The sequence below is a fragment of the Octodon degus genome, unplaced genomic scaffold (assembly GCF_000260255.1).
Source record: "Octodon degus isolate 3935 unplaced genomic scaffold, OctDeg1.0 scaffold00134, whole genome shotgun sequence".
NCBI lineage: Eukaryota > Metazoa > Chordata > Mammalia > Rodentia > Octodontidae > Octodon > Octodon degus.
Window position 1 is genome coordinate 6,908,603 of NW_004524710.1, and position 12,286 is coordinate 6,920,888.

Consider the following 12,286-nt stretch of genomic DNA (forward strand, 5'->3'; position numbering starts at 1 on the left):
CACTTCTGAAACCCTACCTTTTCTTTTCAAACTTTACTAGTATTTCTCATGTTCCTTAGTGCCAAGCCAGCCTGAGTTATGCTTTAGAAAATATGGGGTTGTTTTGTGAGATAAACAATTGCGGAGTGTATGTCGTAGGTCACAACAGTAGTATTTGTCTACTTACTGCCCAGGTTTACTATGAAGTAGAAGTCTATATACAAAATAGATAGATAGATAGATAGATAGATAGATAGATAGATAGATAGAGATATTTATATTAATTTGCTACAGGGTTTTGCTATGCAGCTCAGACTAGTAGTGATTCTCTTGTCTCGGCCTCCCCAGCTGGGATTACAGCTGTGCACCACCATGCCCAATTTCAGGGCCAGCACATTATGCAGTACTGGATATCAAACTTGGGTCCTTATGCTGGCCAGGCAGGTGCTTAGACCACCAAGCCATCTCCCCCGCCCCAAAGTATATTTTAAGCTATAAATTATAAAAGCATGATAACAGAAATTCCTCTTGTTTCCAGTTCTCTCTTCTTTTGTAATTATCTTTTTTCTCCCAATGTGGCCACATCATATTTCTCTTTTCTCACATTTTTATTCCTTTATCCTTTCTTCTTTTGGCTCTGCCTCCCTCTCTCATGTCACATATCATAGTCTCCATACATATAGTCTCTGGCAGGTCCCTACTTCTCCCTGAGAGGGCAGTGCCTTTCAGAGAGCAGCTGTCACAGCACTTCCTGTCATCACCCTGATGCACATGATGGGATGGGAGTAGAAGTCAAGGCTTAGGGTGTGGTAGGTGTAAACATAAAATGGGTCAAGTACAAATATAAAAAAGAACACAACTAATATTTATATGTTGATGTGGAAAGATCTTCAAAAATACATAATTAGGTAAGAAGGTACAGAAAACATGTAAATAGATTGCTAATTTATATAAAAGGATGCATAAGCTTCATGCATCCACAAGAGGGAAAGATATAGTAAATAAATTGATTCCTTTAAGGAGTCCTGAGAATTTTAACCTAGATCATTTTTATTAATAGAAATTATATACTAAAGAAATAAATTGTTTATAATTACTACAAATTTGTTACTGCATTTTTTTCTGCAGTACTAAGGATTGAACCCAGGGCCTTGGATAGGTTGGGCAAAAATTCTACCATTGAACTCATCCACCACAACCCCCAAACGTATTTAATGATGAAATGGAAATTGTGATGGCTTTGCTTGGGGAGGGGAGGTGCTATGGGACCTGCACTTTGGGAGGGGGTGGTTTGCCCCACGCAGGACTAGGGTGGGTGGTGTTGGCTTGGTCCCAGCTGCCTGGCCCCAGCTTCTGGCTGGCTAGAGGTAGCCACTCTATTTTCCTGTCCTGGATTTGCCAGCCCATAGGGTGCACCCTCAGGAGGAGGCACCACATTTGTATCTGCAGGGAGATTGTGCCCCGAGTTGAGGAGCTTTGCCCTGTAACACAGGCAGAGTGGGGAACCCTCCTGCTCTGTCTGCTGTCCTCTCTCCTGGGAGGCTTGTGTCACATCGTCAGCATGTATTCTTGTTTCTGCAGCACAGAACCGCCGTTGCCTGTCTGGAGATCCACACTCTGTTCAGGGGTTGCCTGGCAGGCTCCACTCTGAGGTGGATCACACGCCTGTTCCTGATACAGGTCTGTTCCTTTCAGTGCCCTCTCAGGGGCACTCTGGGATCCACTTCAGTGCAGCTGGGACCTTTGTGTGCACTACGGTTTTGATTTCCATATCAATTTATAAACTGTTTGAGGTCTCCTTGTGTCTTGTAGGTGGGTGATGGGTGCATTGGCGAATCTGGATTTGCAGCAGGCTTGCGCAGTGCTCTGAGGGCCTCCCAGGACTCTGGTCTTGGACCACCACTGTGACAGCGGTCACATGCCAGGGGTTTCCTTAGTACCGTGGCACTGCAAATGCATTGCTTTTTCTGATGGGAGAGAGAAAGAGCCTTTCTCAGGTTTTGTTGCATTTTATTTTTTTCTTAACCTCCCAAAACCTGGAAGCTGAGATGGCCACAGCAGCCTTGCCCCATTCCACCCTACCCTGGGGGGAAAAATCCTTTTACTGTGCAACATTAGGATATTACAGAATATCTGTTAAGATATATGCAGTTATATTTTCATAATCTAGTGATACAGAAAAAGGAACAAGTTTCTAAATTAAACAGGTCATGAAACATTTTATGGATACAGTTTAAATTTGCTTAGATAAATGAATCAAAGATAGAAGAGCGTTTACAGTTCCTATCACTGGACAATGAGATGAAGGTGAATTCTATTGTCTTCTGTACAATATGTAGTACAGAAGACTACTTTTCTCTTGTGAATGTTGAAATATGTAGAAAATTTTCTGTGATAGTAGAAAATGTTTTGGATTAATAAAAAAACATTCCACAATTTCTGGGTTCATTTGAGCTGAGTTCATTCTATGTGTCTGTTTGCTTATTTACCTATTTATTTTGAGACAGGGTCTATTGTTGTGTAGTTTAGGCTGGTCTAACTCACTGTATAGTCTAGGCTAGCCTTGAATTTATGGTGATCCAAACTCACCCTCCAGAGTACTGAGATTACAGCTGTGCACCATGATGTCTAGGTTGAGCTCAGCTTTTTTAGAAGCAAGTGGTTTTTATCTCTTCCATTTTAGCAGTATAGCTTGAGTCTATATTCTAAAATATATTTTCTTAAATAAAGCTATCTTTTCCTCTAGCACTGGTTGTCCATCCATTATCTATCTTTACTCTCCTCAGGTGACTAAACAAGTTGGCTCTGTGTTCTCTCTTGTTTGGTGAATGCCTTTGTGGCAGTAAACAGCTGCAGGCTCTCTTGTTTAGTAGATCTGGTGTGCTCTTCCAAGGTAGAGCACAGGTAACTTCATTGGCATGATTCATATGTACAAAAGGAAGCTTCTTCAAATTGGACTGCTCTTAAATGTGGGGCCACTTCTGAGTGTTTTGGTGAAATGAAGAGACACATTTAACCTAGGAATTCCACAGTAAATTTACACAAGGGAAACATACCTAGATATACAACAAATTTTTTTCCTGGATAGTTCATACTTACTCAAGTTAACACAGAAGTTAAATTCAGCCAGATAAATACTTGTCATCCATACTGGTACTAGTAAAGACCATTTCAAAAACATAGAAGATACTTGTTGCTTGAAGAAGGGATCATGTCCTCCTAAAAAGGGACAAAATAGGAGAGTAATCAAAATACTGGAGTCTAACAATAACTTTTCTAGAATCTGCTCACAAATCATTTTTGCTCAAATATATTTTCATTCTCTTGGTTTTTAAATATCTACATGTCATCCTACTTATTTATTTATATTTTTGTATTTTTAGGGAAGGATCTACAGGGTGTTCAGGGTCTCGCTTCTAGATCGGACTCATAGTGATCCTCCTGTTTATAGCCTCCCAAGAGCTGGAATTACAGGTGCTCCACCATGCCCAGTCTCAATTGCTTCTCGGTGCACCCCAGGGGCGGGACTGTCACAGCAGGTGCAGGCATCAAAACCTGCCCCTGCGCCTGCTTGAAGGCACTTTAATCTGCTGAGCTATTTGGCCCTCATTGTTGAAATAGACATTAAAATATTTTCAGAATGATCACAATTGATCACTTATCAGAATTATGAAATGATAACCTGTTATCAAATAATAACCTTGTTTGTTACAGGAGCGTGTCTTTTAAAACTCCTCAGACATGGGTGATGGGTACTTCATTTAGGCTGTTACACTGGAAGAATATCCAAAGCAATTGTTTCTTAGAAAATAGGAAACAACACAGTTTTATGTGTCACATAATCTTTTTGCGAGTTTGATGAGCTTTGGTCTGGTAGGTGTTGAAAAAGTTCAAAAAACCTAAATGGGGTGGGGAGGATATCTGGTTTCTTCCTGTTTCAGTCTAGTGTGTCCCATTCCCAGAATTGTTAGGCATGGAAGGATTCAGAAATGCGGACCAGGCTCTCGGGAATCCTACAGCTTGGTCCAGCGTCTAAGCAGAGAACATTTTACATTTCTCCACACAGGCAAGGAAAATAAATGTTTAAAGAATTGTTATTAATATACCTCTGCAGTACATAATGAATATATCGCATCTTAATCCTTTTTACTTCCCCTTTCACTCCTGGAAATCAAGATATTTAATATACGAAAATAAAAGAATCCTTTATAACTTTTGTGTTTTGGGTTTTTTTTTTTTATATAGGTCTTCAATATATTTCTTTATGAGTCAAAAACATACCTCAAGCTATAATTGATAAATCTTAAACACTTCTATATATTTCTTAATGAGTTAAGAAATACACTTCCAGCTGTAAAGGATAAACCTTGAAATCTTAGAGGCTTAACATAAAGTACATTTCCTCTTTTTCATACAACTTCATAATGGGTGTTCTTGGCAGACCGCTCTCATGTAAGTAGAGATTTAGTGTTCTAAAATCTTTCCTGTTTGTGCTGTTAACAGTATGTGCTTCTTACAGTCTACTGGGACATCACCTGCTGCCACCCACTTAACAGGCCATAGAACAGATGCAAAACTCAGGCATGGTGGTCTGTGCCTATAATCCTAGCACTCAAGGCTGAGGCAGGACTGAGTTCAAGTCCAACCTAGGCTTCTTAATGATTCAAGGCCAATCTCAACTGCATAGTAAGATCCTGTCTCAAGTAGAGCAGGGGAATCAAATGAGAGAGATTTGATGGCTGGCCGATAAGCAGTTATCATCGCTCCTATTGACTATCCCCTGCCCAGAATCAGGATAAACGACTGTTCACTAGAAGCGTAACTTATCAGGTTCCCAGGAAGAAAACGAAGGCTTTATTGAAAAATAAATAAAATAAGGATAATTAAAATTATATATTGTTAACAAATTTTAAATCAAATTTAAAATATTTAAAGACTAAATCAAAATAATCTTCAAAAACTGATGGAAGCCATTCCTTTTATATCCTACAATCAAATCAGCAAATCATGCTGTAAAGGGTTAACAGAATTTTGTGCTTTAACTGGGAAATTATTTAAAAAACCTTGTGCTTCTTGTTGTCTACTGTAAGACATATATTCTCCCTCTCAGCTCAAGGCTGTTCAACAATAAATAACTGTTTCTTGTCAAGGCAGCAAGCTCCCTCCCTAACCATCTCCTGTAACGTGGTCAGCTTAAGATGTATCTTGTAAAATATGCACTTATCACTAAGCTATGAAAGATCTTTAGTTACGAACAGTTTGCAGCTGTGTCAAGTGGATGTAGTCTTATGTTATTCTGTCCTAGATGACAAATTTGCTTACCAAACTGGATGTGATTTCTGTTATAAATACCCCCCTGCTACCTGTGTTTGGGTGCTGATCAGTCTTATGCATGAGAAGTGGCTGATGGACCTAAGCTCAGTGAATAAAAGGCTCTATTCAAATTTCTATCTGGCTGATCTGGCTCCTATGCAGAGTTGACCCATAACAATGCCAGATGTAGTTTCACAGTATGTACAGAATCTGATCCATTTTATCCACCTCCAACCCTTCTAACTTCTTATCCACAATCTACTTTTAACAGTCACCACTGTGATCCATTCTTCTTTCTTTGCAGCATTGGAGATGAAACCCAGGGCTGTCACACTGAACTGCAATCTCAACCTTTCTGTTTTTATTTTGAGATAGGGCCTCCATAAGTTGCTAAGTTGCAAAGACTGAGCTCAAATTTGCAGTCCTTCTGCCTCAACCTGGAATGCTACATGTCACTACACAGAGGTAGTAACTTAAGCATCATACCTGTCAAGTCACTCCTCAAAAGCCTCCAACATCTCTGCAGTTTTCTCATCTCAGAGGAAAAGCTAACATGAGTGTGACCTGCCCTTACCCAACTCCAGTCTTCTCCAAACCTCTCTGATCACATCTACTGCCGTCCCAACCCTCCAAATGCCCGTGGCTCAGGCCACACAGACACTTCCTTGCTGTTCTTGGCATATTCTACTTGTGCTTCCTCCATGGAGCTTTGTTGTCCACTGTGCCTATTGCTGCTCGACTTAAGCTGACCCTAGACTCGGTATAAAAGATCAGTATGCAATCTCTGGCTATTTTCCTTATTACTCTCCATAATGTTTACATCATCTGACACCTGCTTGTTAGACTCAGTATTGTCTATCTTCTGGTGTCATAATGAGGACAGGGCTTTTGGATTCCCTGAAGCAGCATCTGGCAGATAGAAGGCTCTCAATAAACATTTGCTGAATGAGTGGTGACCTACTGGAAATATTCTGAAACTGAAAAATAGAGAGTTGGTTGAATAAACTGAGATAATATACTGAAGAGTCAGACAGATGAGGTGGAAACCCAAAGGAAAAAATAAAACCATGATATAGTTCTGTATTTCACAGGAGGAAGTGTAAATACTAATTTCTAAAGAGGTAACTTATAATTTCTTACCCAATTGGTTTCTGAAATTGTGTGAAAAGGAAGTTTCTTACAATATGTATTGTCTCATTTATTTTTTTAAGACTTTAAAAAAGTTATCTTGGTCTGGGAAGGTAGCTCAGCAGTCTAAGCATGTGCCTGGCAAGCCCAAGGACGCAGGCTCAGTCCCCAGTACTGCATGCCATGCCAGCCAGGGAACCCCGGGTGGGCATGCTGTGCTGGCCACTAAAACAGTGTAGTGGCTCACACCCATAATCCTAGTGCTGGGGAGGCTGAGACAGGAGGCTCACTATGAGTCAGAGCTGCGTAGTGAGACCCTGTATCAAATAAATAAATGAATAAAAGATTATTTTTAAAGTTATCTTCCCCTTGCACATTTATTAGTCAACTTAGATTGCCATGGCAAAACACCATAGACTGGACAGTTTAATAATCTCTTTCCCATTCCCTACCTTGAGGATACGAGTGTAGTTTGTCTCTAGGCCATAATTTCTTCCTCCCCTGTCTGGACTGAATATTCTCAAGTGAGCAGAGCCCAGAGGAATTAGAAGGAAGGACTGGGATACTCTAATATTTTTCTTTTGCTGATTAACACTAACGCTTGGCAGCACTGACTGTGCATGGACACTGCCCTCTCAATATGACCATGCTGTCTCATACTAATTTCTAGAGACTGATACGTGAGTTCTTTCATAGCCTTTCAAATGCACAGAATTGTGTGTCTCCTCTTCCAACACTACTCAGCTCTTGCATTCAGTGGTGCATTCATGGGCTCTTGTTGCTGTTTGCTTTTTGTCATTGTACTTTTTCACCCAGTGCTTAATTTTTTTATTAGTGTCAGTAGGATGGCAAAATCCTAGCTATCTTTTGTGGCACCCACTTGGGTTATTGATAAGCACATGTTTTCACCAACGCAGAAGCAATAGCTGTGCTGGCTACACCTCAGGTCTCTTTGATTAATTAGCCATTGTTCTCCATTTCTTTGATCATATTCATAATTACTTTGAGAAGATCAACTATTTTTTGGTATAAAATTATTTACATTTTTTGTATCTGTAGAACATAACTGCTTTCTTTAAAACAAGAAAACTTACATATGACAGATTTTTTTTGTCAAAGACTTCTTTATGCAAGATAGTATATACATGGTCGCTAATATTTAACTTGATAATAAAAAGTGGACATTACTATTTTCATCTGTGCCTCAATCATTTACCAACAATTAGGCTTTTAAGCCATCATGTGGGTCACTTATTAAAAATGTAAGCATTCAGGAGAAAAAAAATAAACACTTTTATCACCTCTCTTTTAAGATTTACAAATTTTATAACATCTGTACATCAATCAGATTTAGTAAAGATATTTCTACCTTGTAAAATAAATGTACTCAGCAAGTTTCTGCTTTTCCAAGATTAAAGGGTATAACAGTAGGACAATTTGTCGACTGACATTATTCTTTTTACAATGAATGTCCCTGCATCCATTTTGGAGTAAGAAATCATATCTTTCATAATACTGGTTTAACATCTATAAGACAGACATTAACAAAGTTAAAAAATAAATATTATATGGGATAAAGAGTTTAATCATGGCCATCTAACACCCACACTAACACTAACAGAAAGATATCTTTTCAGAATGAGACTTAAAAATTTACCAAAACAGGATATGAAAATCACAAGGGGATTTATTCCATGATTTTTGATATATTAATAACATGAAATAAGTAAATGCATAATTATAGAGAATTTTCACTCAGATTTGTAAACCTCCCTTTACAACAAAATGGTAAAGTGAAACTGGAAATTTCTCTGTAAGGCAACATGTAAGAAATGCTCTGAGAAGCCCGGTATGGAGATGCACACCTGTAACCCCAGCAGTCAGGAGGCTGAGGCAGGAGGATCACAATTTGTTCAAGGCCAACTGGGCTACATAGTGAGTTCAAACCAGTTCTCTCTGTGAACTACACAGAGAGACCCTATCTCAGAAAAGGATGAGGGAAGGGAGAGGGGAAGGAAGAAAGGAAGGGAGGGAGGGAGGGAGGGAGGAAAAAAGGAAGGAAAAAATGATGTAAGAGCAAGTTTCCATCCCTGTTGCAGTCAGCATCACTGCTAGCCTCGCTGGGTTACTGTCTGCTTTTCTAAGCCTGAAAACTGGCCACCATCCTATCCACATACAAACACTAAGAGCATCTAGACTTTAAAATAGTTTTCCAATTGAAATACCAATACTTTCATAAAGCAGTCAGCACAGCTGTGGGCATAACTCAGAACTTCAGTGACAAGCCACTCATAGCTAGCCCTTAGCACCATAAAGAAAATGGCAGAGGCCAAGCTCAACACCAGCCCGGCACAGCCGGGCCAGCTGTGGCTGTCTCTGCATGAAATGCAGGAGTGAAGTGCTGCCAGGGACCACGTAGCCTGGGACCCAAAATTATCTTGTAGAAAGTTTTCAATTCCTGACCTAAAGTATTAGTGACGATGGAGGCTTTCCAAATAGAATCAAAGGGACTGGAGAGATAGCTCAGTGGCATAAGCACCTGCCTGGCAAGTGAAAGCAGAAGATCAACTAGTAGTATGTTAATCTGATGTACAACTCAAAAATGAGGCACATGTGACAGGCTTGTCAACTTGATTGGTTTGAGAACTGCCTACAAGCACACTTGTAGATAGGTCTGGGTTAGACTCCCTGGAAGAGTGACCTTGGGTCATATACAGGATCTGGTCCCGGGCTCCTTCCCCTCAAGCATTCTTGCCCTGCTTTACGTCCCAGTGTGAACTGAGCAGTTCTGCCCCGCCATGTGCTCAGTCATAATGGTCCTGCTTGGGCTCCAGCAAATCATGGACTGAACTTCTGAGACCAGAAGCCAAATAAACTACTTTACCCTTTAAGTTATGGGTGCTAGGTATTAGGTTCCAGCAACAGGAAAGCTAACATAAGATGCTAGTTGTCCATTTTGCAGATGCCACAGCACTGAAAGTGATTCCCTCAGAGCTCATCTTACCTGTTTTGTTTTTGTTTTTGTTCTTTTGAGAAGGCTGGAAGAAAGACCAGCAGGATACACCAAGCCAACAAATAGTGAATCTAATAATTCTCACTTTTCTTTTGTTTATTCTCTTGGTTATAAGCACTGGGCTAATCGTGATTTTGAGGGGCCACTCCTGATTTAACATATGACAACCTTAATGCTTCTGAGTCCTCATCTTTGGACCACAGATGAGGTTTGGATCAGTAGGGAAGTTTTACATGACTTCAAGTTACATATACTCTATAGACCTTTGTGTTCTATTGCTCGCCTTTTGCTCCTTTTGTGGGGTATTAGAGCTTTATATACTATTTGACTTTTGTTAGCATCCTATAACAGTATGGGGAAGCTGTGCAATTTTTCTAATAAAATTGAGACAGGAGAGGGAAGCTAGGACTAATTAATTTTTTTAAATGTCATTTATCACTATATGTGTTTTTCTATTTTTCAATACTATAAAGGAAATAAGTAGCCTTTGCTCCTGTGTACATGTCAAATAGAATGAAGACTATTATTAAGTAAAATAAACATGATTAAAAAGAGTCTTGCAAACCAGGCGTGATGGTACACACCTATAATCCCAGCAATGGGGGAGGCTGAGAAAAAAAGATCACTACGAATCTGAGCTACGTAATGAGACCTTGTACCAAATAAATAATTAACTAAGTTTTTAAAAAGTGTCATGCAAATTTATCAGAGAAAAAATAATTCAGACTAGAGCATCTGAATATGGCTTTGACAGCAACTAAACCTTTATTTGTCTATACATCCATTTAATCTATTTATTTTTATTGTATTAGGGGTTGAATCCACGACCTTTACACTGAGCTATATCCTTAGCCCTTTTTGCTTTTTATTTTGAAACAGTTTTCCTAAGTTGTAGAGTTGCCCAGGCTGGGTTTGAATTTGAACTTCCCCTGCCTCAGTCTACCAGAGTTCTGGGGCTACCAGTGTGTACCACATTCCTGGCTTCCTCAAATATTGAATCTCCCTTAGTGTTTCTGTAAAATGCTGCATCTTTGCCCTGATGTGGCCTTGTGCTCTCGGAGTTATAACTCTGTCTGCTGGAGAAGTAAAAAAAAAAAAAAACCCTCTGGAGCTGAAGGTAAAGCTGTTTCTCCTGGGCTTGGTGGAGTATCCATTCTGTAGTTTCTGTATCCTAAAGTCAGTTTCTTGCCTTTCCAAGATATGAGTGTAATGGAGGGGCACTCCTATGCCGTCCTTCTTGTGAAATGTAAATCACTGCTTCATTAAACAAGACAATGCCTCTCAAGACTCCTTCGTAGGCATTCCAAAACACCCAAGAAGCTTTGTAGTAAATAAAGGTTCCCCAGGCTTGCTATGATATGCTAAAGTTTTTGTATAAGTATGCAGATTACACACAGATTGTATCATGTAGATACAAGGACAATATAAATAGATTAATGAGTTAAACATACAAACATTCATGCTCATTGTGGTTCTATCTTAGTTTATTTATGTCTTTCTCTTATTTATTTTGCTTTCTCTTCAAATAGAATTAAAAAAGAATCATAAAAAAGTTTATACTTACGTCAAGTCTATGTGCTAGGCGCTGATTTCATATATTTCCTTACTTATTACAAATGCCCCAAGGGGGAGTACAGAGGGGGAGTATATTACTTCTGTTTTACAGACTAATTAGAGAAATGAGGTGTAGAGATGTTTACCTAGTCTACCAAAGATCACCATTCAGAAGTAGTAGATTCAAATATAATTAATTTTATTGAGAACCATGACTGAACTCCTTGCATCACAGAGAAAAGACAGGATAGATGTTGCATTGTTTTTAAATTTAAAGAAAAAAAAAACATAATAAACCGAGTTTTAAAGTAGGTTAGTAGGACAGTTACAATAGTTGATACAGTGCATGTTGTTTTCTTCATAGTAGCAATTCAGACCCCAAGACATAGGCATGATATCTTGTCCAGACAATGTTAGTATAAAAATTTATTTTCAATGGACTAAGAGGCACTAGCTGTACAACTATCTTAATTACCTTGTATATGCATGTATATTTTTTCTTTTTCCCCTTTCCCTATCAGACTTTATCTTTTCTTATGAACTTTTATCTCCTCCTAATTCACAATATCTATTGTACATTTTGGATCTTATTTATTTGTTCAATTTCTCACACTTGTAAGGCTATATATATATATATATATATCTGATTTCACTTATGGGTATGGTCTCGAGTTGCAACCATTTACCCATAAAAGGCTCAAGTTTATCCTTCTTTATGTCTGAATTGTACTCCATTATATATATTTTTAAAAACACATCTTTTTTTTTTATCCATTCCTCAGTTCATGAGCATTTGGGTTGTTTCCAAGATTTAGCAATTACAAATTATGCTTCTACAAACATGGGTACTTGTATATCATTGTGGTATGATTTTTTTAATTCTTATATGAAGATACCAGAAGCTGAATAGCTGTGTCAAATAAAACCTCTAATTCTAGTTTTTTAAGGAATCTCCACATTAATTTCCACAGTGGTTGCACCAGTCTACATTCCCACCAACAGTGGAGGAGCATTCCTTTTTCCCCACAGCCCTGCCAGCATTTGCTACTGACTGATTTTTTTTTTTTTTTTTTTTTGATAATAGTCATTTCTGGGGAGAGATGGAATTTCATTGTTGTTTTAATTTGCCTCTCTTGAATGATCAACGATGTTGAGCATTTTTCATGTATTTATTTGCTATTTGTATTTCTTCCTCTAAGAAGTGCCTATTCATCTCAGATGCCTAGTTTTAGATTGAATCTTTGAATTTTGGAAACCTGATTTTTTAAATTTTATTTTATTTTATTTATTTTTTTTCTT